The sequence below is a fragment of the Schistocerca serialis genome, chromosome 4, assembly GCF_023864345.2.
Source record: "Schistocerca serialis cubense isolate TAMUIC-IGC-003099 chromosome 4, iqSchSeri2.2, whole genome shotgun sequence".
NCBI classification, from domain to species: Eukaryota; Metazoa; Arthropoda; class Insecta; order Orthoptera; family Acrididae; genus Schistocerca; species Schistocerca serialis.
Window position 1 is genome coordinate 194,627,090 of NC_064641.1, and position 20,361 is coordinate 194,647,450.

Consider the following 20,361-nt stretch of genomic DNA (forward strand, 5'->3'; position numbering starts at 1 on the left):
AGGCAGGCCGTCTGGGCCTGGAGACTTACGTGAAGGTGAAGATTTGAGTATATCAAAAACCTCGTCATTCGTAATGTCTATCGTTAAATCTCTGTTCTCCTCCTCTGTAATGACTGCCTCTATTCCGGAGTTCTGTAAAAACTCTTGTACTGAGTTGTCGTCAGTAGCATTTCCAGAATATAATTGCTGAAAATATCTATGTGCTTCAGTTAAGATATCCCTTTGTTCTGTCAGGACTCTGTTATCTTCCGTTCTGAGGCTGGCAATAAAATTTCTTCTTCTGTTTTTTGTGTGTTGTATCAAGTGGTAGATGGAGGTATTTTCTGCCTCCACCGTCGTCCTAGTGTGTGATTTGACTTGTAATCCCTCCAAATGTACCCTCTTGATACTTATCATTTTGGCTTTAACGTTTTTAATATTGATAAAGACGTCTTGAGACATTGGTTGGTCGTAAAGGTCTCTTAAGCAAGAGTAGTAAAACTCCATTGTGTGTCTTGACCACATTGCCCTTTCCTTGGCGTAAGATATCAGCGCTGCCCTTATCTTTTTCTTAGCGGCCATAGTCCACCATTCAATAGTTGTTCTATATTTAGTACGCATCCTTAACACAGACTGCCAAGTTTCTTGCATCTTGAAAGCTAGAGCGTTTTCAGAGAGGGTATTGATATTTAATTTCCATAGTGGGCGACCCCAATATGTCTTTTGCCTGGTTAATTTGATGCTGCACCTCACTCCGAGGTGGTCAGAGAAGGCAGCTGGTATCACCTCGATACTACTGACTTTAGTGCCTAAAGTGGGGGTGACATATATTCTGTCGATTCTGCTCTGTGTAGCACCAGTGACATATGTGAAGCGAACCAGCGTCGGATATTTTATTTCCCATGCGTCAAACCACTTCATGTTGGTGACCAAAGCCTGCAGTTCTTGCGAGAAGTTAAAAGTTGGTCGCTGATCCTTTTTATTTAAAACGCAATTAAAATCTCCACCAATGACAATTTCTGCAGGGTTTTCTTGGAGTAGAAATAAAATGTCACTTTTAAAAAAGGCTGCCCTCTCACGTCTCGCATTGTTGCCTGAAGGTGCGTATAGGTTTATAAAAGTGGTGTTAAAAATTTTGCAGCTAATTCCCCTCCCCGACTCTAAAAGGCACACGTTTGTCATCTCGATCCCTTCTTTAGCAAGGATGGCTGTTCCACACGCGTTTTCTGGTGCCACATTCAACACCTCTTTGTACCCTGAAACATACAAGTCTTTGACATTAACTTCCTGCAGGAAGGCGACATCTGTATCTGACTGATACAGAAAGTCCTTCAGTGCAGCTACCTTTGCTTGACTCTGAATTTTATTTATGTTTAAGGTGGTCACGTTATATGTATGTTCCACTGTGAGACGCTACGAGACAGTAGACAGAGGACACGGTATTGGAACCGCGTACAATAACTTCAGGTTAGATATATATAGTGTTATTTTATTTTATTTTTATTCCATTGACGGTTTTCCTTCGTTTTTTCTTTTTTGTTTCTTTCTTCTTAGAGTTCGATGTGACAATTTTTAATAAAAAAATTCTTCCTCAAAATCCCCTTCCGCCCCCATTTCATCGGTCTGATCCTCCTTTTCGTCCGCCCAGTTAAATCGTGGCTCGGTGATGTCGTGTCCATGTCCTTGTCCAAGTCTGGTTTCATTGTCCATATCTGATGCCGTATTGTCATGCAAGGGTTCATATGTTCCGGGTGGCGTGTCAGCCCGTTCTGGTCCCGTGTTCCGATCCGAAGACTCGCCGACCACTTCCTTTTGTGTATCTTCGTCCTTCCTTTCGGTCTCCTGTATCTTCCTCAGCCGCTCTCTTAAAGGAGGGGCCAAATTCTCTGCAGCTTGATGTGCTCTGCGTCTCTTTTTATTTTTTGATGATTTCGGTGAAATCGTCGGTGAAACCTTTGGTGAACTTCCCGGCGACTCCATGGAAGGTCGAGGAGAAGTCACCTGTCCCGCCTTCGTGGTGGAAGATTTTTGAGCTCCGTTAATTTCGGAGTCGGCAGTTGCTGCTGTTTCTACGACGCGTGAGACGGGTGGTGTCATTGGTTCGTCTTCTTGCGCCCCTCCTTTTCTTTTGACGTTTCCTGAACCTGTCCGTGGTGTCCTATCATCTGTGTGGTTGTCAGTTTTCTGTCGTATCACTGCCTCTTTATGTCCATCTACTGTAGTTCCCTCTGGGATGTTGGCCTTTTCGTGTGTTACTACCGCTTCGCACTCTGCCATGTCTACATCAGGTATGATCGATGAAGTTGGTCGCTCGTTGGAAGAGTTGTCAGACTCAGAGGGCAAGCGCGGTGCGTCCTCAGTGACGTCATTACTGGCCAGATTCTGATTGTCACCGTTAGTCAACTCCGCGGTGCTTCCCGTTGCCGTGCGCGCGTCGGAAGGTCCCGACCGCTCGGTCATATTCTGTTGATAGGGGGCCCGGCTAGCTGCCGCGGCAGCGTACGACACTTGCATGCTAACAACTTGTCCTGGGACAGCCGCCTCGTTAGTCGGTAACTGAGGAACACGCCTTCTACTGCACTCACTTCTGACGTGCCCTGGGGCGTTACATAACGCACAAGTCCGTGGCTGCCCATCATAAATTATGAGAGCGCGATGGCCACAAATATTCAAGTAAGATGGGATATGTCGTAAGAGCTCAATCTTAATCTGTCTAACTCCATTCAAAACCGGAAACATGTATTGCTCCGACCATTTTTCTGCAATATTAGATATAACCCTACCATAGGGCTGAAGAGCAGCATTGATTGCTCCGGCAGGGACCTCGAACGGCAGTTCGAAAACTCTCACTGTTCGAATACCTAGCCCAGCATGGGAAACAAGAACGTCACTAACGGTTCCGTCTGCATGATTAAATTTCATTTTGCCGCCACACTTGTCAACTATCGAGGAGCACAAGTCAGAGGAAATCAATTTCAAAAAGACAGAATTGGAAACAAAAGAAAGATGAACGCCAATAATTTCGTCTCCCGTGATCTTAACTGTTTCTGAAAGCCACCTTTTGATCTCAAAGGCCTTTGGTCTTTTACAGGTCCAATCAAAAGCGAATCTAACCGTATCTCTTCTTTCACAGTTAATTTCGTTCATTTTGTCATTTTATATCACTGAAAGATGCAAAGTAAACAAGGAGCTCTACTGACCTTCGTAACAGCCACACAGCCGCTGTTTACGCCAGCCCTCCTAGCGCTGCCGCCACACGTCCGTCCGGCTCGGCGGCCGAGCAGCGAATGCCCACTCGGCCACGACTGCTCGCAGCCAAAAGTCCCCTCGAATCGTGAAAAATCAAACCGTTCTGCGCAGAATGTTGACAGGAAACGAACTCCGTGCACTGATTACGGCAGGGCTACCAGCGCTACGAGACGAGCCATTACGGAAGCGTTAAAATCTTCGCCCGGACAGGGACTCGAACCCTGGACCCTTAGGTTAAAAGCCTAATGCTCTACCGACTGAGCTATCCGGGCTCACGCTTGCTGTGGATGGAGCAGCTGCAGGCAATGTGAATAACTGGAACGCGTGTGTAGGCGTACTACGGTAATTGCTGGCTTCTGGCGCAACTGGCGACTTCACCGACTTGCCACTGACGCTGGTAGCAGCCCAACAGCGGACCAGTGCCTCTTCTCCCTTTACCCCGGTGCTGACAGTAATTGCATCTCGTGCCTGTTTTCCCCGATTACGCTCGGTTGAAGCTCCGGAAGGAGGGCGACAAACGAGGGTTGGAGGGCCAAAACATGGAGGGTCGTGTGCGCAAAAACTTCCCTTCCGGTACCGGGAATCGAACCCGGGCCTCCTGGGTGAAAGCCAGGTATCCTAGCCACTAGACCACACCGGATTTGCTCGATAAACGTCAGATTTACTCCCTCTCCTCTCGCTTTTCGTGCTGAATCCGGACTTAGTGGTGTTCTCTGTTTGCGAGCATATTTGCGCTTGCAGACTGGCATGGCGCACAGCTCGAAACTGACAATTCATTGCAGTTTGCATCATATTTTACTCACAACAGGGGAGGAGAAAGGTCAAAGCTGTACCTTGCCATAGCTGGATGTAAACATTTTAACGCTGAGGCGTGGGCTCCTTGTGGATAACAAACGACAATTCAGTTCGTTCCCTAGCAACAGCAACGCCGTTAATTCAGCCATGATGTACAGCAAATTAAATGCCCCGGGTGAGGATCGAACTCACGACCTTAAGATTATGAGACTTACGCGCTACCCACTGCGCTACCGAGGCACGTTTGCAAGCAACGTCCCAGGAAACTTGGTAAGTCTCGCATATTAGAGATAGACAGTTTGCGCTTTCTCAAGAATCTGTTGTGTTGCTACACGTGCTTTCCCGAATTGCTAGATTAAACTGCTGCCGCGGCTTTTTCAACGGAAAGCAGCACTGCCTGAGGTTACAGTACATCGCCCTTGCGGCACCTGAACACAGCGGCCTGTAGGGCCAGGCTGACGCTAGAGTTCAGAAATAGCACGCGTCCGTCCAAGTACGGTCTCTTGCGTGCTGCGTGTTTGGTTCTTCTCACAGCGAATCCTGCTATACATTCCTGAGGCTGACGCAGCTCAAACGAGCAATCGGCGCGGCAGCATTATAGCGAGAACAGCAAAACGATGCATCGGCCGGGAATCGAACCCGGGCCGCCCGAGTGGTAGGCGAACAACCTACCACTTTTTTAGTTGTTGTTCTCATTTTTTTAGTTGCATTTGTTGGGGGCGGTCGGCCGTGCTTCCCGAGCATATTCCAGAGTAGCTGTCTGCAGGGAAAGTGGGATTGCCACCCAACGACGCCGGATACAGCCGAAAAAAGTGCTACACACGCGGAGTCCCCCACTACACTGCCTTAAAGCGACCGCTCATCACTATCGTGTGAGTAACCTTGCGGCCGCGGCGACGAGTCTTGCCCAAAGACGCAGCGTGCGTGGAGGCGCTGCCCGAACGCGTGTGGATGCACCCTCCTACCTCGTAAAGCGCCTACAGCTACTATCACCGTGGGCCGCTGCCGGCGGGCGGGAAGCCGACACAGCGCGGCGTTACGAGCAGCGGCTGTGCGGTGGTGGTGTAATGGTGAGCATAGTTGCCTTCCCAGCCGTTGATCCGGGTTCGATTCCCGGCCACCGCAACGGGCGCAAATTTTTACGTCTGAGTATGTGAGCCACGTGCTGTTACATTAACGTTTTCTTTCCGTCGTTGCTCCACTCCAGGCCATCCTGTAGTATGTCCCGACTTGTCCCGACTTTGCTCGGCTGACGCGAAAGCTGACGCTTGGAATTCGCCCTTATCAAGAGGACAGGCGATATAAACGGCTGTGAGAGGTGAGGTGTAGCGAAGTACAGGCAAACTGCGAAGTTTTGTGCTCCTTCTTCTTAAACAAAAAAATAAAAAAAAAAGAGACGCAGTCGGTAGGACTCGAACCTACGCTCCCAGAGGGAATCTGATTTCTAGTCAGACGCCTTAACCACTCGGCCACGACTGCTCGCAGCCAAAAGTCCCCTCGAATCGTGAAAAATCAAACCGTTCTGCGCAGAATGTTGACAGGAAACGAACTCCGTGCACTGATTACGGCAGGGCTACCAGCGCTACGAGACGAGCCATTACGGAAGCGTTAAAATCTTCGCCCGGACAGGGACTCGAACCCTGGACCCTTAGGTTAAAAGCCTAATGCTCTACCGACTGAGCTATCCGGGCTCACGCTTGCTGTGGATGGAGCAGCTGCAGGCAATGTGAATAACTGGAACGCGTGTGTAGGCGTACTACGGTAATTGCTGGCTTCTGGCGCAACTGGCGACTTCACCGACTTGCCACTGACGCTGGTAGCAGCCCAACAGCGGACCAGTGCCTCTTCTCCCTTTACCCCGGTGCTGACAGTAATTGCATCTCGTGCCTGTTTTCCCCGATTACGCTCGGTTGAAGCTCCGGAAGGAGGGCGACAAACGAGGGTTGGAGGGCCAAAACATGGAGGGTCGTGTGCGCAAAAACTTCCCTTCCGGTACCGGGAATCGAACCCGGGCCTCCTGGGTGAAAGCCAGGTATCCTAGCCACTAGACCACACCGGATTTGCTCGATAAACGTCAGATTTACTCCCTCTCCTCTCGCTTTTCGTGCTGAATCCGGACTTAGTGGTGTTCTCTGTTTGCGAGCATATTTGCGCTTGCAGACTGGCATGGCGCACAGCTCGAAACTGACAATTCATTGCAGTTTGCATCATATTTTACTCACAACAGGGGAGGAGAAAGGTCAAAGCTGTACCTTGCCATAGCTGGATGTAAACATTTTAACGCTGAGGCGTGGGCTCCTTGTGGATAACAAACGACAATTCAGTTCGTTCCCTAGCAACAGCAACGCCGTTAATTCAGCCATGATGTACAGCAAATTAAATGCCCCGGGTGAGGATCGAACTCACGACCTTAAGATTATGAGACTTACGCGCTACCCACTGCGCTACCGAGGCACGTTTGCAAGCAACGTCCCAGGAAACTTGGTAAGTCTCGCATATTAGAGATAGACAGTTTGCGCTTTCTCAAGAATCTGTTGTGTTGCTACACGTGCTTTCCCGAATTGCTAGATTAAACTGCTGCCGCGGCTTTTTCAACGGAAAGCAGCACTGCCTGAGGTTACAGTACATCGCCCTTGCGGCACCTGAACACAGCGGCCTGTAGGGCCAGGCTGACGCTAGAGTTCAGAAATAGCACGCGTCCGTCCAAGTACGGTCTCTTGCGTGCTGCGTGTTTGGTTCTTCTCACAGCGAATCCTGCTATACATTCCTGAGGCTGACGCAGCTCAAACGAGCAATCGGCGCGGCAGCATTATAGCGAGAACAGCAAAACGATGCATCGGCCGGGAATCGAACCCGGGCCGCCCGAGTGGTAGGCGAACAACCTACCACTTTTTTAGTTGTTGTTCTCATTTTTTTAGTTGCATTTGTTGGGGGCGGTCGGCCGTGCTTCCCGAGCATATTCCAGAGTAGCTGTCTGCAGGGAAAGTGGGATTGCCACCCAACGACGCCGGATACAGCCGAAAAAAGTGCTACACACGCGGAGTCCCCCACTACACTGCCTTAAAGCGACCGCTCATCACTATCGTGTGAGTAACCTTGCGGCCGCGGCGACGAGTCTTGCCCAAAGACGCAGCGTGCGTGGAGGCGCTGCCCGAACGCGTGTGGATGCACCCTCCTACCTCGTAAAGCGCCTACAGCTACTATCACCGTGGGCCGCTGCCGGCGGGCGGGAAGCCGACACAGCGCGGCGTTACGAGCAGCGGCTGTGCGGTGGTGGTGTAATGGTGAGCATAGTTGCCTTCCCAGCAGTTGATCCGGGTTCGATTCCCGGCCACCGCAACGGGCGCAAATTTTTACGTCTGAGTATGTGAGCCACGTGCTGTTACATTAACGTTTTCTTTCCGTCGTTGCTCCACTCCAGGCCATCCTGTAGTATGTCCCGACTTGTCCCGACTTTGCTCGGCTGACGCGAAAGCTGACGCTTGGAATTCGCCCTTATCAAGAGGACAGGCGATATAAACGGCTGTGAGAGGTGAGGTGTAGCGAAGTACAGGCAAACTGCGAAGTTTTGTGCTCCTTCTTCTTAAACAAAAAAATAAAAAAAAAAGAGACGCAGTCGGTAGGACTCGAACCTACGCTCCCAGAGGGAATCTGATTTCTAGTCAGACGCCTTAACCACTCGGCCACGACTGCTCGCAGCCAAAAGTCCCCTCGAATCGTGAAAAATCAAACCGTTCTGCGCAGAATGTTGACAGGAAACGAACTCCGTGCACTGATTACGGCAGGGCTACCAGCGCTACGAGACGAGCCATTACGGAAGCGTTAAAATCTTCGCCCGGACAGGGACTCGAACCCTGGACCCTTAGGTTAAAAGCCTAATGCTCTACCGACTGAGCTATCCGGGCTCACGCTTGCTGTGGATGGAGCAGCTGCAGGCAATGTGAATAACTGGAACGCGTGTGTAGGCGTACTACGGTAATTGCTGGCTTCTGGCGCAACTGGCGACTTCACCGACTTGCCACTGACGCTGGTAGCAGCCCAACAGCGGACCAGTGCCTCTTCTCCCTTTACCCCGGTGCTGACAGTAATTGCATCTCGTGCCTGTTTTCCCCGATTACGCTCGGTTGAAGCTCCGGAAGGAGGGCGACAAACGAGGGTTGGAGGGCCAAAACATGGAGGGTCGTGTGCGCAAAAACTTCCCTTCCGGTACCGGGAATCGAACCCGGGCCTCCTGGGTGAAAGCCAGGTATCCTAGCCACTAGACCACACCGGATTTGCTCGATAAACGTCAGATTTACTCCCTCTCCTCTCGCTTTTCGTGCTGAATCCGGACTTAGTGGTGTTCTCTGTTTGCGAGCATATTTGCGCTTGCAGACTGGCATGGCGCACAGCTCGAAACTGACAATTCATTGCAGTTTGCATCATATTTTACTCACAACAGGGGAGGAGAAAGGTCAAAGCTGTACCTTGCCATAGCTGGATGTAAACATTTTAACGCTGAGGCGTGGGCTCCTTGTGGATAACAAACGACAATTCAGTTCGTTCCCTAGCAACAGCAACGCCGTTAATTCAGCCATGATGTACAGCAAATTAAATGCCCCGGGTGAGGATCGAACTCACGACCTTAAGATTATGAGACTTACGCGCTACCCACTGCGCTACCGAGGCACGTTTGCAAGCAACGTCCCAGGAAACTTGGTAAGTCTCGCATATTAGAGATAGACAGTTTGCGCTTTCTCAAGAATCTGTTGTGTTGCTACACGTGCTTTCCCGAATTGCTAGATTAAACTGCTGCCGCGGCTTTTTCAACGGAAAGCAGCACTGCCTGAGGTTACAGTACATCGCCCTTGCGGCACCTGAACACAGCGGCCTGTAGGGCCAGGCTGACGCTAGAGTTCAGAAATAGCACGCGTCCGTCCAAGTACGGTCTCTTGCGTGCTGCGTGTTTGGTTCTTCTCACAGCGAATCCTGCTATACATTCCTGAGGCTGACGCAGCTCAAACGAGCAATCGGCGCGGCAGCATTATAGCGAGAACAGCAAAACGATGCATCGGCCGGGAATCGAACCCGGGCCGCCCGAGTGGTAGGCGAACAACCTACCACTTTTTTAGTTGTTGTTCTCATTTTTTTAGTTGCATTTGTTGGGGGCGGTCGGCCGTGCTTCCCGAGCATATTCCAGAGTAGCTGTCTGCAGGGAAAGTGGGATTGCCACCCAACGACGCCGGATACAGCCGAAAAAAGTGCTACACACGCGGAGTCCCCCACTACACTGCCTTAAAGCGACCGCTCATCACTATCGTGTGAGTAACCTTGCGGCCGCGGCGACGAGTCTTGCCCAAAGACGCAGCGTGCGTGGAGGCGCTGCCCGAACGCGTGTGGATGCACCCTCCTACCTCGTAAAGCGCCTACAGCTACTATCACCGTGGGCCGCTGCCGGCGGGCGGGAAGCCGACACAGCGCGGCGTTACGAGCAGCGGCTGTGCGGTGGTGGTGTAATGGTGAGCATAGTTGCCTTCCCAGCAGTTGATCCGGGTTCGATTCCCGGCCACCGCAACGGGCGCAAATTTTTACGTCTGAGTATGTGAGCCACGTGCTGTTACATTAACGTTTTCTTTCCGTCGTTGCTCCACTCCAGGCCATCCTGTAGTATGTCCCGACTTGTCCCGACTTTGCTCGGCTGACGCGAAAGCTGACGCTTGGAATTCGCCCTTATCAAGAGGACAGGCGATATAAACGGCTGTGAGAGGTGAGGTGTAGCGAAGTACAGGCAAACTGCGAAGTTTTGTGCTCCTTCTTCTTAAACAAAAAAATAAAAAAAAAAGAGACGCAGTCGGTAGGACTCGAACCTACGCTCCCAGAGGGAATCTGATTTCTAGTCAGACGCCTTAACCACTCGGCCACGACTGCTCGCAGCCAAAAGTCCCCTCGAATCGTGAAAAATCAAACCGTTCTGCGCAGAATGTTGACAGGAAACGAACTCCGTGCACTGATTACGGCAGGGCTACCAGCGCTACGAGACGAGCCATTACGGAAGCGTTAAAATCTTCGCCCGGACAGGGACTCGAACCCTGGACCCTTAGGTTAAAAGCCTAATGCTCTACCGACTGAGCTATCCGGGCTCACGCTTGCTGTGGATGGAGCAGCTGCAGGCAATGTGAATAACTGGAACGCGTGTGTAGGCGTACTACGGTAATTGCTGGCTTCTGGCGCAACTGGCGACTTCACCGACTTGCCACTGACGCTGGTAGCAGCCCAACAGCGGACCAGTGCCTCTTCTCCCTTTACCCCGGTGCTGACAGTAATTGCATCTCGTGCCTGTTTTCCCCGATTACGCTCGGTTGAAGCTCCGGAAGGAGGGCGACAAACGAGGGTTGGAGGGCCAAAACATGGAGGGTCGTGTGCGCAAAAACTTCCCTTCCGGTACCGGGAATCGAACCCGGGCCTCCTGGGTGAAAGCCAGGTATCCTAGCCACTAGACCACACCGGATTTGCTCGATAAACGTCAGATTTACTCCCTCTCCTCTCGCTTTTCGTGCTGAATCCGGACTTAGTGGTGTTCTCTGTTTGCGAGCATATTTGCGCTTGCAGACTGGCATGGCGCACAGCTCGAAACTGACAATTCATTGCAGTTTGCATCATATTTTACTCACAACAGGGGAGGAGAAAGGTCAAAGCTGTACCTTGCCATAGCTGGATGTAAACATTTTAACGCTGAGGCGTGGGCTCCTTGTGGATAACAAACGACAATTCAGTTCGTTCCCTAGCAACAGCAACGCCGTTAATTCAGCCATGATGTACAGCAAATTAAATGCCCCGGGTGAGGATCGAACTCACGACCTTAAGATTATGAGACTTACGCGCTACCCACTGCGCTACCGAGGCACGTTTGCAAGCAACGTCCCAGGAAACTTGGTAAGTCTCGCATATTAGAGATAGACAGTTTGCGCTTTCTCAAGAATCTGTTGTGTTGCTACACGTGCTTTCCCGAATTGCTAGATTAAACTGCTGCCGCGGCTTTTTCAACGGAAAGCAGCACTGCCTGAGGTTACAGTACATCGCCCTTGCGGCACCTGAACACAGCGGCCTGTAGGGCCAGGCTGACGCTAGAGTTCAGAAATAGCACGCGTCCGTCCAAGTACGGTCTCTTGCGTGCTGCGTGTTTGGTTCTTCTCACAGCGAATCCTGCTATACATTCCTGAGGCTGACGCAGCTCAAACGAGCAATCGGCGCGGCAGCATTATAGCGAGAACAGCAAAACGATGCATCGGCCGGGAATCGAACCCGGGCCGCCCGAGTGGTAGGCGAACAACCTACCACTTTTTTAGTTGTTGTTCTCATTTTTTTAGTTGCATTTGTTGGGGGCGGTCGGCCGTGCTTCCCGAGCATATTCCAGAGTAGCTGTCTGCAGGGAAAGTGGGATTGCCACCCAACGACGCCGGATACAGCCGAAAAAAGTGCTACACACGCGGAGTCCCCCACTACACTGCCTTAAAGCGACCGCTCATCACTATCGTGTGAGTAACCTTGCGGCCGCGGCGACGAGTCTTGCCCAAAGACGCAGCGTGCGTGGAGGCGCTGCCCGAACGCGTGTGGATGCACCCTCCTACCTCGTAAAGCGCCTACAGCTACTATCACCGTGGGCCGCTGCCGGCGGGCGGGAAGCCGACACAGCGCGGCGTTACGAGCAGCGGCTGTGCGGTGGTGGTGTAATGGTGAGCATAGTTGCCTTCCCAGCCGTTGATCCGGGTTCGATTCCCGGCCACCGCAACGGGCGCAAATTTTTACGTCTGAGTATGTGAGCCACGTGCTGTTACATTAACGTTTTCTTTCCGTCGTTGCTCCACTCCAGGCCATCCTGTAGTATGTCCCGACTTGTCCCGACTTTGCTCGGCTGACGCGAAAGCTGACGCTTGGAATTCGCCCTTATCAAGAGGACAGGCGATATAAACGGCTGTGAGAGGTGAGGTGTAGCGAAGTACAGGCAAACTGCGAAGTTTTGTGCTCCTTCTTCTTAAACAAAAAAATAAAAAAAAAAGAGACGCAGTCGGTAGGACTCGAACCTACGCTCCCAGAGGGAATCTGATTTCTAGTCAGACGCCTTAACCACTCGGCCACGACTGCTCGCAGCCAAAAGTCCCCTCGAATCGTGAAAAATCAAACCGTTCTGCGCAGAATGTTGACAGGAAACGAACTCCGTGCACTGATTACGGCAGGGCTACCAGCGCTACGAGACGAGCCATTACGGAAGCGTTAAAATCTTCGCCCGGACAGGGACTCGAACCCTGGACCCTTAGGTTAAAAGCCTAATGCTCTACCGACTGAGCTATCCGGGCTCACGCTTGCTGTGGATGGAGCAGCTGCAGGCAATGTGAATAACTGGAACGCGTGTGTAGGCGTACTACGGTAATTGCTGGCTTCTGGCGCAACTGGCGACTTCACCGACTTGCCACTGACGCTGGTAGCAGCCCAACAGCGGACCAGTGCCTCTTCTCCCTTTACCCCGGTGCTGACAGTAATTGCATCTCGTGCCTGTTTTCCCCGATTACGCTCGGTTGAAGCTCCGGAAGGAGGGCGACAAACGAGGGTTGGAGGGCCAAAACATGGAGGGTCGTGTGCGCAAAAACTTCCCTTCCGGTACCGGGAATCGAACCCGGGCCTCCTGGGTGAAAGCCAGGTATCCTAGCCACTAGACCACACCGGATTTGCTCGATAAACGTCAGATTTACTCCCTCTCCTCTCGCTTTTCGTGCTGAATCCGGACTTAGTGGTGTTCTCTGTTTGCGAGCATATTTGCGCTTGCAGACTGGCATGGCGCACAGCTCGAAACTGACAATTCATTGCAGTTTGCATCATATTTTACTCACAACAGGGGAGGAGAAAGGTCAAAGCTGTACCTTGCCATAGCTGGATGTAAACATTTTAACGCTGAGGCGTGGGCTCCTTGTGGATAACAAACGACAATTCAGTTCGTTCCCTAGCAACAGCAACGCCGTTAATTCAGCCATGATGTACAGCAAATTAAATGCCCCGGGTGAGGATCGAACTCACGACCTTAAGATTATGAGACTTACGCGCTACCCACTGCGCTACCGAGGCACGTTTGCAAGCAACGTCCCAGGAAACTTGGTAAGTCTCGCATATTAGAGATAGACAGTTTGCGCTTTCTCAAGAATCTGTTGTGTTGCTACACGTGCTTTCCCGAATTGCTAGATTAAACTGCTGCCGCGGCTTTTTCAACGGAAAGCAGCACTGCCTGAGGTTACAGTACATCGCCCTTGCGGCACCTGAACACAGCGGCCTGTAGGGCCAGGCTGACGCTAGAGTTCAGAAATAGCACGCGTCCGTCCAAGTACGGTCTCTTGCGTGCTGCGTGTTTGGTTCTTCTCACAGCGAATCCTGCTATACATTCCTGAGGCTGACGCAGCTCAAACGAGCAATCGGCGCAGCAGCATTATAGCGAGAACAGCAAAACGATGCATCGGCCGGGAATCGAACCCGGGCCGCCCGAGTGGTAGGCGAACAACCTACCACTTTTTTAGTTGTTGTTCTCATTTTTTTAGTTGCATTTGTTGGGGGCGGTCGGCCGTGCTTCCCGAGCATATTCCAGAGTAGCTGTCTGCAGGGAAAGTGGGATTGCCACCCAACGACGCCGGATACAGCCGAAAAAAGTGCTACACACGCGGAGTCCCCCACTACACTGCCTTAAAGCGACCGCTCATCACTATCGTGTGAGTAACCTTGCGGCCGCGGCGACGAGTCTTGCCCAAAGACGCAGCGTGCGTGGAGGCGCTGCCCGAACGCGTGTGGATGCACCCTCCTACCTCGTAAAGCGCCTACAGCTACTATCACCGTGGGCCGCTGCCGGCGGGCGGGAAGCCGACACAGCGCGGCGTTACGAGCAGCGGCTGTGCGGTGGTGGTGTAATGGTGAGCATAGTTGCCTTCCCAGCCGTTGATCCGGGTTCGATTCCCGGCCACCGCAACGGGCGCAAATTTTTACGTCTGAGTATGTGAGCCACGTGCTGTTACATTAACGTTTTCTTTCCGTCGTTGCTCCACTCCAGGCCATCCTGTAGTATGTCCCGACTTGTCCCGACTTTGCTCGGCTGACGCGAAAGCTGACGCTTGGAATTCGCCCTTATCAAGAGGACAGGCGATATAAACGGCTGTGAGAGGTGAGGTGTAGCGAAGTACAGGCAAACTGCGAAGTTTTGTGCTCCTTCTTCTTAAACAAAAAAATAAAAAAAAAGAGACGCAGTCGGTAGGACTCGAACCTACGCTCCCAGAGGGAATCTGATTTCTAGTCAGACGCCTTAACCACTCGGCCACGACTGCTCGCAGCCAAAAGTCCCCTCGAATCGTGAAAAATCAAACCGTTCTGCGCAGAATGTTGACAGGAAACGAACTCCGTGCACTGATTACGGCAGGGCTACCAGCGCTACGAGACGAGCCATTACGGAAGCGTTAAAATCTTCGCCCGGACAGGGACTCGAACCCTGGACCCTTAGGTTAAAAGCCTAATGCTCTACCGACTGAGCTATCCGGGCTCACGCTTGCTGTGGATGGAGCAGCTGCAGGCAATGTGAATAACTGGAACGCGTGTGTAGGCGTACTACGGTAATTGCTGGCTTCTGGCGCAACTGGCGACTTCACCGACTTGCCACTGACGCTGGTAGCAGCCCAACAGCGGACCAGTGCCTCTTCTCCCTTTACCCCGGTGCTGACAGTAATTGCATCTCGTGCCTGTTTTCCCCGATTACGCTCGGTTGAAGCTCCGGAAGGAGGGCGACAAACGAGGGTTGGAGGGCCAAAACATGGAGGGTCGTGTGCGCAAAAACTTCCCTTCCGGTACCGGGAATCGAACCCGGGCCTCCTGGGTGAAAGCCAGGTATCCTAGCCACTAGACCACACCGGATTTGCTCGATAAACGTCAGATTTACTCCCTCTCCTCTCGCTTTTCGTGCTGAATCCGGACTTAGTGGTGTTCTCTGTTTGCGAGCATATTTGCGCTTGCAGACTGGCATGGCGCACAGCTCGAAACTGACAATTCATTGCAGTTTGCATCATATTTTACTCACAACAGGGGAGGAGAAAGGTCAAAGCTGTACCTTGCCATAGCTGGATGTAAACATTTTAACGCTGAGGCGTGGGCTCCTTGTGGATAACAAACGACAATTCAGTTCGTTCCCTAGCAACAGCAACGCCGTTAATTCAGCCATGATGTACAGCAAATTAAATGCCCCGGGTGAGGATCGAACTCACGACCTTAAGATTATGAGACTTACGCGCTACCCACTGCGCTACCGAGGCACGTTTGCAAGCAACGTCCCAGGAAACTTGGTAAGTCTCGCATATTAGAGATAGACAGTTTGCGCTTTCTCAAGAATCTGTTGTGTTGCTACACGTGCTTTCCCGAATTGCTAGATTAAACTGCTGCCGCGGCTTTTTCAACGGAAAGCAGCACTGCCTGAGGTTACAGTACATCGCCCTTGCGGCACCTGAACACAGCGGCCTGTAGGGCCAGGCTGACGCTAGAGTTCAGAAATAGCACGCGTCCGTCCAAGTACGGTCTCTTGCGTGCTGCGTGTTTGGTTCTTCTCACAGCGAATCCTGCTATACATTCCTGAGGCTGACGCAGCTCAAACGAGCAATCGGCGCGGCAGCATTATAGCGAGAACAGCAAAACGATGCATCGGCCGGGAATCGAACCCGGGCCGCCCGAGTGGTAGGCGAACAACCTACCACTTTTTTAGTTGTTGTTCTCATTTTTTTAGTTGCATTTGTTGGGGGCGGTCGGCCGTGCTTCCCGAGCATATTCCAGAGTAGCTGTCTGCAGGGAAAGTGGGATTGCCACCCAACGACGCCGGATACAGCCGAAAAAAGTGCTACACACGCGGAGTCCCCCACTACACTGCCTTAAAGCGACCGCTCATCACTATCGTGTGAGTAACCTTGCGGCCGCGGCGACGAGTCTTGCCCAAAGACGCAGCGTGCGTGGAGGCGCTGCCCGAACGCGTGTGGATGCACCCTCCTACCTCGTAAAGCGCCTACAGCTACTATCACCGTGGGCCGCTGCCGGCGGGCGGGAAGCCGACACAGCGCGGCGTTACGAGCAGCGGCTGTGCGGTGGTGGTGTAATGGTGAGCATAGTTGCCTTCCCAGCAGTTGATCCGGGTTCGATTCCCGGCCACCGCAACGGGCGCAAATTTTTACGGAGTATGTGGAGCCACGTGCTGTTACATTAACGTTTTCTTTCGTCGTTGCTCCACTCCAGGCATCCTGTAGTATGTCCGACTTGTCCCACTTTGCTCGGCTGACGCGAAGCTGAACGCTTGGAATTCGCCCTTATCAAGAGGACAGGCGATATAAACGGCTGTGAGAGGTGAGGTGTAGCGAAGTACAGGCAAAACTGCGAAGTTTTGTGCTCCTTCTTCTTAAACAAAAAAATAAAAAAAAAGAGAGCCAGTCGGTAGGACTCGAACCTACGCTCCCAGAGGGAATCTGATTTCTAGTCAGACGCCTTAACCACTCGGCCACGACTGCTCGCAGCCAAAAGTCCCCCTCGAATCGTGAAAAATCAAACCGTTCTGCGCAGAATGTTGACAGGAAAACGAAACTCCGTGCACTGATTACGGCAGGGCTACCAGCGCTACGAGACGAGCCATTACGGAGCGTTAAAATCTTCGCCCGGACAGGGACTCGAACCCTGGACCCTTAGGTTAAAAGCCTAATGCTCTACCGACCTGAGCTATCCCGGGCTCACGCTTGCTGTGGATGAGCAGCTGCAGGCAATGTGAATAACTGGAACGCGTGTGTAGGCGTACTACGGTAATTGCTGCTTCTGGCGCAACTGGCGACTTCACCGACTTGCCACCTGACCGCTGGTAGCAGCCCAACAGCGGACCAGTGCCCTCTTCTCCCTTTACCCCGGTGCTGACAGTAATTGCATCTCGTGCCTGTTTTCCCCGATTACGCTCGGTTGAAGCTCCGGAAGGAGGGCGACAAACGAGGGTTGGAGGGCCAAAACATGGAGGGTCGTGTGCGCAAAAACTTCCCTTCCGGTACCGGGAATCGAACCCGGGCCTCCTGGGTGAAAGCCAGGTATCCTAGCCACTAGACCACACCGGATTTGCTCGATAAACGTCAGATTTACTCCCTCTCCTCTCGCTTTTCGTGCTGAATCCGGACTTAGTGGTGTTCTCTGTTTGCGAGCATATTTGCGCTTGCAGACTGGCATGGCGCACAGCTCGAAACTGACAATTCATTGCAGTTTGCATCATATTTTACTCACAACAGGGGAGGAGAAAGGTCAAAGCTGTACCTTGCCATAGCTGGATGTAAACATTTTAACGCTGAGGCGTGGGCTCCTTGTGGATAACAAACGACAATTCAGTTCGTTCCCTAGCAACAGCAACGCCGTTAATTCAGCCATGATGTACAGCAAATTAAATGCCCCGGGTGAGGATCGAACTCACGACCTTAAGATTATGAGACTTACGCGCTACCCACTGCGCTACCGAGGCACGTTTGCAAGCAACGTCCCAGGAAACTTGGTAAGTCTCGCATATTAGAGATAGACAGTTTGCGCTTTCTCAAGAATCTGTTGTGTTGCTACACGTGCTTTCCCGAATTGCTAGATTAAACTGCTGCCGCGGCTTTTTCAACGGAAAGCAGCACTGCCTGAGGTTACAGTACATCGCCCTTGCGGCACCTGAACACAGCGGCCTGTAGGGCCAGGCTGACGCTAGAGTTCAGAAATAGCACGCGTCCGTCCAAGTACGGTCTCTTGCGTGCTGCGTGTTTGGTTCTTCTCACAGCGAATCCTGCTATACATTCCTGAGGCTGACGCAGCTCAAACGAGCAATCGGCGCGGCAGCATTATAGCGAGAACAGCAAAACGATGCATCGGCCGGGAATCGAACCCGGGCCGCCCGAGTGGTAGGCGAACAACCTACCACTTTTTTAGTTGTTGTTCTCATTTTTTTAGTTGCATTTGTTGGGGGCGGTCGGCCGTGCTTCCCGAGCATATTCCAGAGTAGCTGTCTGCAGGGAAAGTGGGATTGCCACCCAACGACGCCGGATACAGCCGAAAAAAGTGCTACACACGCGGAGTCCCCCACTACACTGCCTTAAAGCGACCGCTCATCACTATCGTGTGAGTAACCTTGCGGCCGCGGCGACGAGTCTTGCCCAAAGACGCAGCGTGCGTGGAGGCGCTGCCCGAACGCGTGTGGATGCACCCTCCTACCTCGTAAAGCGCCTACAGCTACTATCACCGTGGGCCGCTGCCGGCGGGCGGGAAGCCGACACAGCGCGGCGTTACGAGCAGCGGCTGTGCGGTGGTGGTGTAATGGTGAGCATAGTTGCCTTCCCAGCAGTTGATCCGGGTTCGATTCCCGGCCACCGCAACGGGCGCAAATTTTTACGTCTGAGTATGTGAGCCACGTGCTGTTACATTAACGTTTTCTTTCCGTCGTTGCTCCACTCCAGGCCATCCTGTAGTATGTCCCGACTTGTCCCGACTTTGCTCGGCTGACGCGAAAGCTGACGCTTGGAATTCGCCCTTATCAAGAGGACAGGCGATATAAACGGCTGTGAGAGGTGAGGTGTAGCGAAGTACAGGCAAACTGCGAAGTTTTGTGCTCCTTCTTCTTAAACAAAAAAATAAAAAAAAAAGAGACGCAGTCGGTAGGACTCGAACCTACGCTCCCAGAGGGAATCTGATTTCTAGTCAGACGCCTTAACCACTCGGCCACGACTGCTCGCAGCCAAAAGTCCCCTCGAATCGTGAAAAATCAAACCGTTCTGCGCAGAATGTTGACAGGAAACGAACTCCGTGCACTGATTACGGCAGGGCTACCAGCGCTACGAGACGAGCCATTACGGAAGCGTTAAAATCTTCGCCCGGACAGGGACTCGAACCCTGGACCCTTAGGTTAAAAGCCTAATGCTCTACCGACTGAGCTATCCGGGCTCACGCTTGCTGTGGATGGAGCAGCTGCAGGCAATGTGAATAACTGGAACGCGTGTGTAGGCGTACTACGGTAATTGCTGGCTTCTGGCGCAACTGGCGACTTCACCGACTTGCCACTGACGCTGGTAGCAGCCCAACAGCGGACCAGTGCCTCTTCTCCCTTTACCCCGGTGCTGACAGTAATTGCATCTCGTGCCTGTTTTCCCCGATTACGCTCGGTTGAAGCTCCGGAAGGAGGGCGACAAACGAGGGTTGGAGGGCCAAAACATGGAGGGTCGTGTGCGCAAAAACTTCCCTTCCGGTACCGGGAATCGAACCCGGGCCTCCTGGGTGAAAGCCAGGTATCCTAGCCACTAGACCACACCGGATTTGCTCGATAAACGTCAGATTTACTCCCTCTCCTCTCGCTTTTCGTGCTGAATCCGGACTTAGTGGTGTTCTCTGTTTGCGAGCATATTTGCGCTTGCAGACTGGCATGGCGCACAGCTCGAAACTGACAATTCATTGCAGTTTGCATCATATTTTACTCACAACAGGGGAGGAGAAAGGTCAAAGCTGTACCTTGCCATAGCTGGATGTAAACATTTTAACGCTGAGGCGTGGGCTCCTTGTGGATAACAAACGACAATTCAGTTCGTTCCCTAGCAACAGCAACGCCGTTAATTCAGCCATGATGTACAGCAAATTAAATGCCCCGGGTGAGGATCGAACTCACGACCTTAAGATTATGAGACTTACGCGCTACCCACTGCGCTACCGAGGCACGTTTGCAAGCAACGTCCCAGGAAACTTGGTAAGTCTCGCATATTAGAGATAGACAGTTTGCGCTTTCTCAAGAATCTGTTGTGTTGCTACACGTGCTTTCCCGAATTGCTAGATTAAACTGCTGCCGCGGCTTTTTCAACGGAAAGCAGCACTGCCTGAGGTTACAGTACATCGCCCTTGCGGCACCTGAACACAGCGGCCTGTAGGGCCAGGCTGACGCTAGAGTTCAGAAATAGCACGCGTCCGTCCAAGTACGGTCTCTTGCGTGCTGCGTGTTTGGTTCTTCTCACAGCGAATCCTGCTATACATTCCTGAGGCTGACGCAGCTCAAACGAGCAATCGGCGCGGCAGCATTATAGCGAGAACAGCAAAACGATGCATCGGCCGGGAATCGAACCCGGGCCGCCCGAGTGGTAGGCGAACAACCTACCACTTTTTTAGTTGTTGTTCTCATTTTTTTAGTTGCATTTGTTGGGGGCGGTCGGCCGTGCTTCCCGAGCATATTCCAGAGTAGCTGTCTGCAGGGAAAGTGGGATTGCCACCCAACGACGCCGGATACAGCCGAAAAAAGTGCTACACACGCGGAGTCCCCCACTACAC

General features: G+C 52.3%; 38 non-coding genes across 38 annotated transcripts; 7 read left to right on the forward strand and 31 right to left on the reverse strand.

The window, feature by feature from the left end:
* Positions 1 to 3,427: 3,427 nt before the first annotated feature.
* On the reverse strand, positions 3,428 to 3,500 carry Trnak-uuu (transfer RNA lysine (anticodon UUU)). Its single transcript has one exon. It is a non-coding gene; the product is annotated as a tRNA-Lys (tRNA).
* Positions 3,501 to 3,796: 296 nt separating this feature from the next.
* Trnae-uuc (transfer RNA glutamic acid (anticodon UUC)) lies at positions 3,797 to 3,868 on the reverse strand. Its single transcript has one exon. It is a non-coding gene; the product is annotated as a tRNA-Glu (tRNA).
* Positions 3,869 to 4,190: 322 nt separating this feature from the next.
* On the reverse strand, positions 4,191 to 4,263 carry Trnam-cau (transfer RNA methionine (anticodon CAU)). The gene has a single exon. It is a non-coding gene; the product is annotated as a tRNA-Met (tRNA).
* An 813-nt stretch (positions 4,264 to 5,076) lies between these two features.
* On the forward strand, positions 5,077 to 5,148 carry Trnag-ucc (transfer RNA glycine (anticodon UCC)). Its single transcript has one exon. It is a non-coding gene; the product is annotated as a tRNA-Gly (tRNA).
* Positions 5,149 to 5,420: 272 nt separating this feature from the next.
* On the reverse strand, positions 5,421 to 5,502 carry Trnas-aga (transfer RNA serine (anticodon AGA)). Its single transcript has one exon. It is a non-coding gene; the product is annotated as a tRNA-Ser (tRNA).
* Positions 5,503 to 5,641: 139 nt separating this feature from the next.
* Positions 5,642 to 5,714, reverse strand: Trnak-uuu (transfer RNA lysine (anticodon UUU)). The gene has a single exon. It is a non-coding gene; the product is annotated as a tRNA-Lys (tRNA).
* A 296-nt stretch (positions 5,715 to 6,010) lies between these two features.
* On the reverse strand, positions 6,011 to 6,082 carry Trnae-uuc (transfer RNA glutamic acid (anticodon UUC)). The gene has a single exon. It is a non-coding gene; the product is annotated as a tRNA-Glu (tRNA).
* Positions 6,083 to 6,404: 322 nt separating this feature from the next.
* Positions 6,405 to 6,477, reverse strand: Trnam-cau (transfer RNA methionine (anticodon CAU)). The gene has a single exon. It is a non-coding gene; the product is annotated as a tRNA-Met (tRNA).
* Positions 6,478 to 7,290: 813 nt separating this feature from the next.
* Trnag-ucc (transfer RNA glycine (anticodon UCC)) lies at positions 7,291 to 7,362 on the forward strand. Its single transcript has one exon. It is a non-coding gene; the product is annotated as a tRNA-Gly (tRNA).
* A 272-nt stretch (positions 7,363 to 7,634) lies between these two features.
* Trnas-aga (transfer RNA serine (anticodon AGA)) lies at positions 7,635 to 7,716 on the reverse strand. Its single transcript has one exon. It is a non-coding gene; the product is annotated as a tRNA-Ser (tRNA).
* Positions 7,717 to 7,855: 139 nt separating this feature from the next.
* On the reverse strand, positions 7,856 to 7,928 carry Trnak-uuu (transfer RNA lysine (anticodon UUU)). The gene has a single exon. It is a non-coding gene; the product is annotated as a tRNA-Lys (tRNA).
* Positions 7,929 to 8,224: 296 nt separating this feature from the next.
* Trnae-uuc (transfer RNA glutamic acid (anticodon UUC)) lies at positions 8,225 to 8,296 on the reverse strand. Its single transcript has one exon. It is a non-coding gene; the product is annotated as a tRNA-Glu (tRNA).
* Positions 8,297 to 8,618: 322 nt separating this feature from the next.
* On the reverse strand, positions 8,619 to 8,691 carry Trnam-cau (transfer RNA methionine (anticodon CAU)). The gene has a single exon. It is a non-coding gene; the product is annotated as a tRNA-Met (tRNA).
* An 813-nt stretch (positions 8,692 to 9,504) lies between these two features.
* On the forward strand, positions 9,505 to 9,576 carry Trnag-ucc (transfer RNA glycine (anticodon UCC)). The gene has a single exon. It is a non-coding gene; the product is annotated as a tRNA-Gly (tRNA).
* A 272-nt stretch (positions 9,577 to 9,848) lies between these two features.
* Trnas-aga (transfer RNA serine (anticodon AGA)) lies at positions 9,849 to 9,930 on the reverse strand. The gene has a single exon. It is a non-coding gene; the product is annotated as a tRNA-Ser (tRNA).
* A 139-nt stretch (positions 9,931 to 10,069) lies between these two features.
* Trnak-uuu (transfer RNA lysine (anticodon UUU)) lies at positions 10,070 to 10,142 on the reverse strand. The gene has a single exon. It is a non-coding gene; the product is annotated as a tRNA-Lys (tRNA).
* A 296-nt stretch (positions 10,143 to 10,438) lies between these two features.
* Trnae-uuc (transfer RNA glutamic acid (anticodon UUC)) lies at positions 10,439 to 10,510 on the reverse strand. The gene has a single exon. It is a non-coding gene; the product is annotated as a tRNA-Glu (tRNA).
* Positions 10,511 to 10,832: 322 nt separating this feature from the next.
* Trnam-cau (transfer RNA methionine (anticodon CAU)) lies at positions 10,833 to 10,905 on the reverse strand. Its single transcript has one exon. It is a non-coding gene; the product is annotated as a tRNA-Met (tRNA).
* An 813-nt stretch (positions 10,906 to 11,718) lies between these two features.
* On the forward strand, positions 11,719 to 11,790 carry Trnag-ucc (transfer RNA glycine (anticodon UCC)). Its single transcript has one exon. It is a non-coding gene; the product is annotated as a tRNA-Gly (tRNA).
* Positions 11,791 to 12,062: 272 nt separating this feature from the next.
* Trnas-aga (transfer RNA serine (anticodon AGA)) lies at positions 12,063 to 12,144 on the reverse strand. The gene has a single exon. It is a non-coding gene; the product is annotated as a tRNA-Ser (tRNA).
* A 139-nt stretch (positions 12,145 to 12,283) lies between these two features.
* Trnak-uuu (transfer RNA lysine (anticodon UUU)) lies at positions 12,284 to 12,356 on the reverse strand. Its single transcript has one exon. It is a non-coding gene; the product is annotated as a tRNA-Lys (tRNA).
* A 296-nt stretch (positions 12,357 to 12,652) lies between these two features.
* On the reverse strand, positions 12,653 to 12,724 carry Trnae-uuc (transfer RNA glutamic acid (anticodon UUC)). The gene has a single exon. It is a non-coding gene; the product is annotated as a tRNA-Glu (tRNA).
* Positions 12,725 to 13,046: 322 nt separating this feature from the next.
* On the reverse strand, positions 13,047 to 13,119 carry Trnam-cau (transfer RNA methionine (anticodon CAU)). Its single transcript has one exon. It is a non-coding gene; the product is annotated as a tRNA-Met (tRNA).
* An 813-nt stretch (positions 13,120 to 13,932) lies between these two features.
* Positions 13,933 to 14,004, forward strand: Trnag-ucc (transfer RNA glycine (anticodon UCC)). The gene has a single exon. It is a non-coding gene; the product is annotated as a tRNA-Gly (tRNA).
* Positions 14,005 to 14,275: 271 nt separating this feature from the next.
* Trnas-aga (transfer RNA serine (anticodon AGA)) lies at positions 14,276 to 14,357 on the reverse strand. The gene has a single exon. It is a non-coding gene; the product is annotated as a tRNA-Ser (tRNA).
* A 139-nt stretch (positions 14,358 to 14,496) lies between these two features.
* Trnak-uuu (transfer RNA lysine (anticodon UUU)) lies at positions 14,497 to 14,569 on the reverse strand. The gene has a single exon. It is a non-coding gene; the product is annotated as a tRNA-Lys (tRNA).
* Positions 14,570 to 14,865: 296 nt separating this feature from the next.
* Trnae-uuc (transfer RNA glutamic acid (anticodon UUC)) lies at positions 14,866 to 14,937 on the reverse strand. Its single transcript has one exon. It is a non-coding gene; the product is annotated as a tRNA-Glu (tRNA).
* A 322-nt stretch (positions 14,938 to 15,259) lies between these two features.
* On the reverse strand, positions 15,260 to 15,332 carry Trnam-cau (transfer RNA methionine (anticodon CAU)). Its single transcript has one exon. It is a non-coding gene; the product is annotated as a tRNA-Met (tRNA).
* Positions 15,333 to 16,145: 813 nt separating this feature from the next.
* Trnag-ucc (transfer RNA glycine (anticodon UCC)) lies at positions 16,146 to 16,217 on the forward strand. The gene has a single exon. It is a non-coding gene; the product is annotated as a tRNA-Gly (tRNA).
* Positions 16,218 to 16,482: 265 nt separating this feature from the next.
* Positions 16,483 to 16,565, reverse strand: Trnas-aga (transfer RNA serine (anticodon AGA)). The gene has a single exon. It is a non-coding gene; the product is annotated as a tRNA-Ser (tRNA).
* A 141-nt stretch (positions 16,566 to 16,706) lies between these two features.
* Trnak-uuu (transfer RNA lysine (anticodon UUU)) lies at positions 16,707 to 16,781 on the reverse strand. The gene has a single exon. It is a non-coding gene; the product is annotated as a tRNA-Lys (tRNA).
* Positions 16,782 to 17,078: 297 nt separating this feature from the next.
* Positions 17,079 to 17,150, reverse strand: Trnae-uuc (transfer RNA glutamic acid (anticodon UUC)). The gene has a single exon. It is a non-coding gene; the product is annotated as a tRNA-Glu (tRNA).
* Positions 17,151 to 17,472: 322 nt separating this feature from the next.
* Trnam-cau (transfer RNA methionine (anticodon CAU)) lies at positions 17,473 to 17,545 on the reverse strand. The gene has a single exon. It is a non-coding gene; the product is annotated as a tRNA-Met (tRNA).
* Positions 17,546 to 18,358: 813 nt separating this feature from the next.
* Trnag-ucc (transfer RNA glycine (anticodon UCC)) lies at positions 18,359 to 18,430 on the forward strand. The gene has a single exon. It is a non-coding gene; the product is annotated as a tRNA-Gly (tRNA).
* Positions 18,431 to 18,702: 272 nt separating this feature from the next.
* Trnas-aga (transfer RNA serine (anticodon AGA)) lies at positions 18,703 to 18,784 on the reverse strand. Its single transcript has one exon. It is a non-coding gene; the product is annotated as a tRNA-Ser (tRNA).
* A 139-nt stretch (positions 18,785 to 18,923) lies between these two features.
* Positions 18,924 to 18,996, reverse strand: Trnak-uuu (transfer RNA lysine (anticodon UUU)). The gene has a single exon. It is a non-coding gene; the product is annotated as a tRNA-Lys (tRNA).
* Positions 18,997 to 19,292: 296 nt separating this feature from the next.
* Trnae-uuc (transfer RNA glutamic acid (anticodon UUC)) lies at positions 19,293 to 19,364 on the reverse strand. The gene has a single exon. It is a non-coding gene; the product is annotated as a tRNA-Glu (tRNA).
* Positions 19,365 to 19,686: 322 nt separating this feature from the next.
* Trnam-cau (transfer RNA methionine (anticodon CAU)) lies at positions 19,687 to 19,759 on the reverse strand. Its single transcript has one exon. It is a non-coding gene; the product is annotated as a tRNA-Met (tRNA).
* Between the last annotated feature and the right edge of the window lie 602 nt (positions 19,760 to 20,361).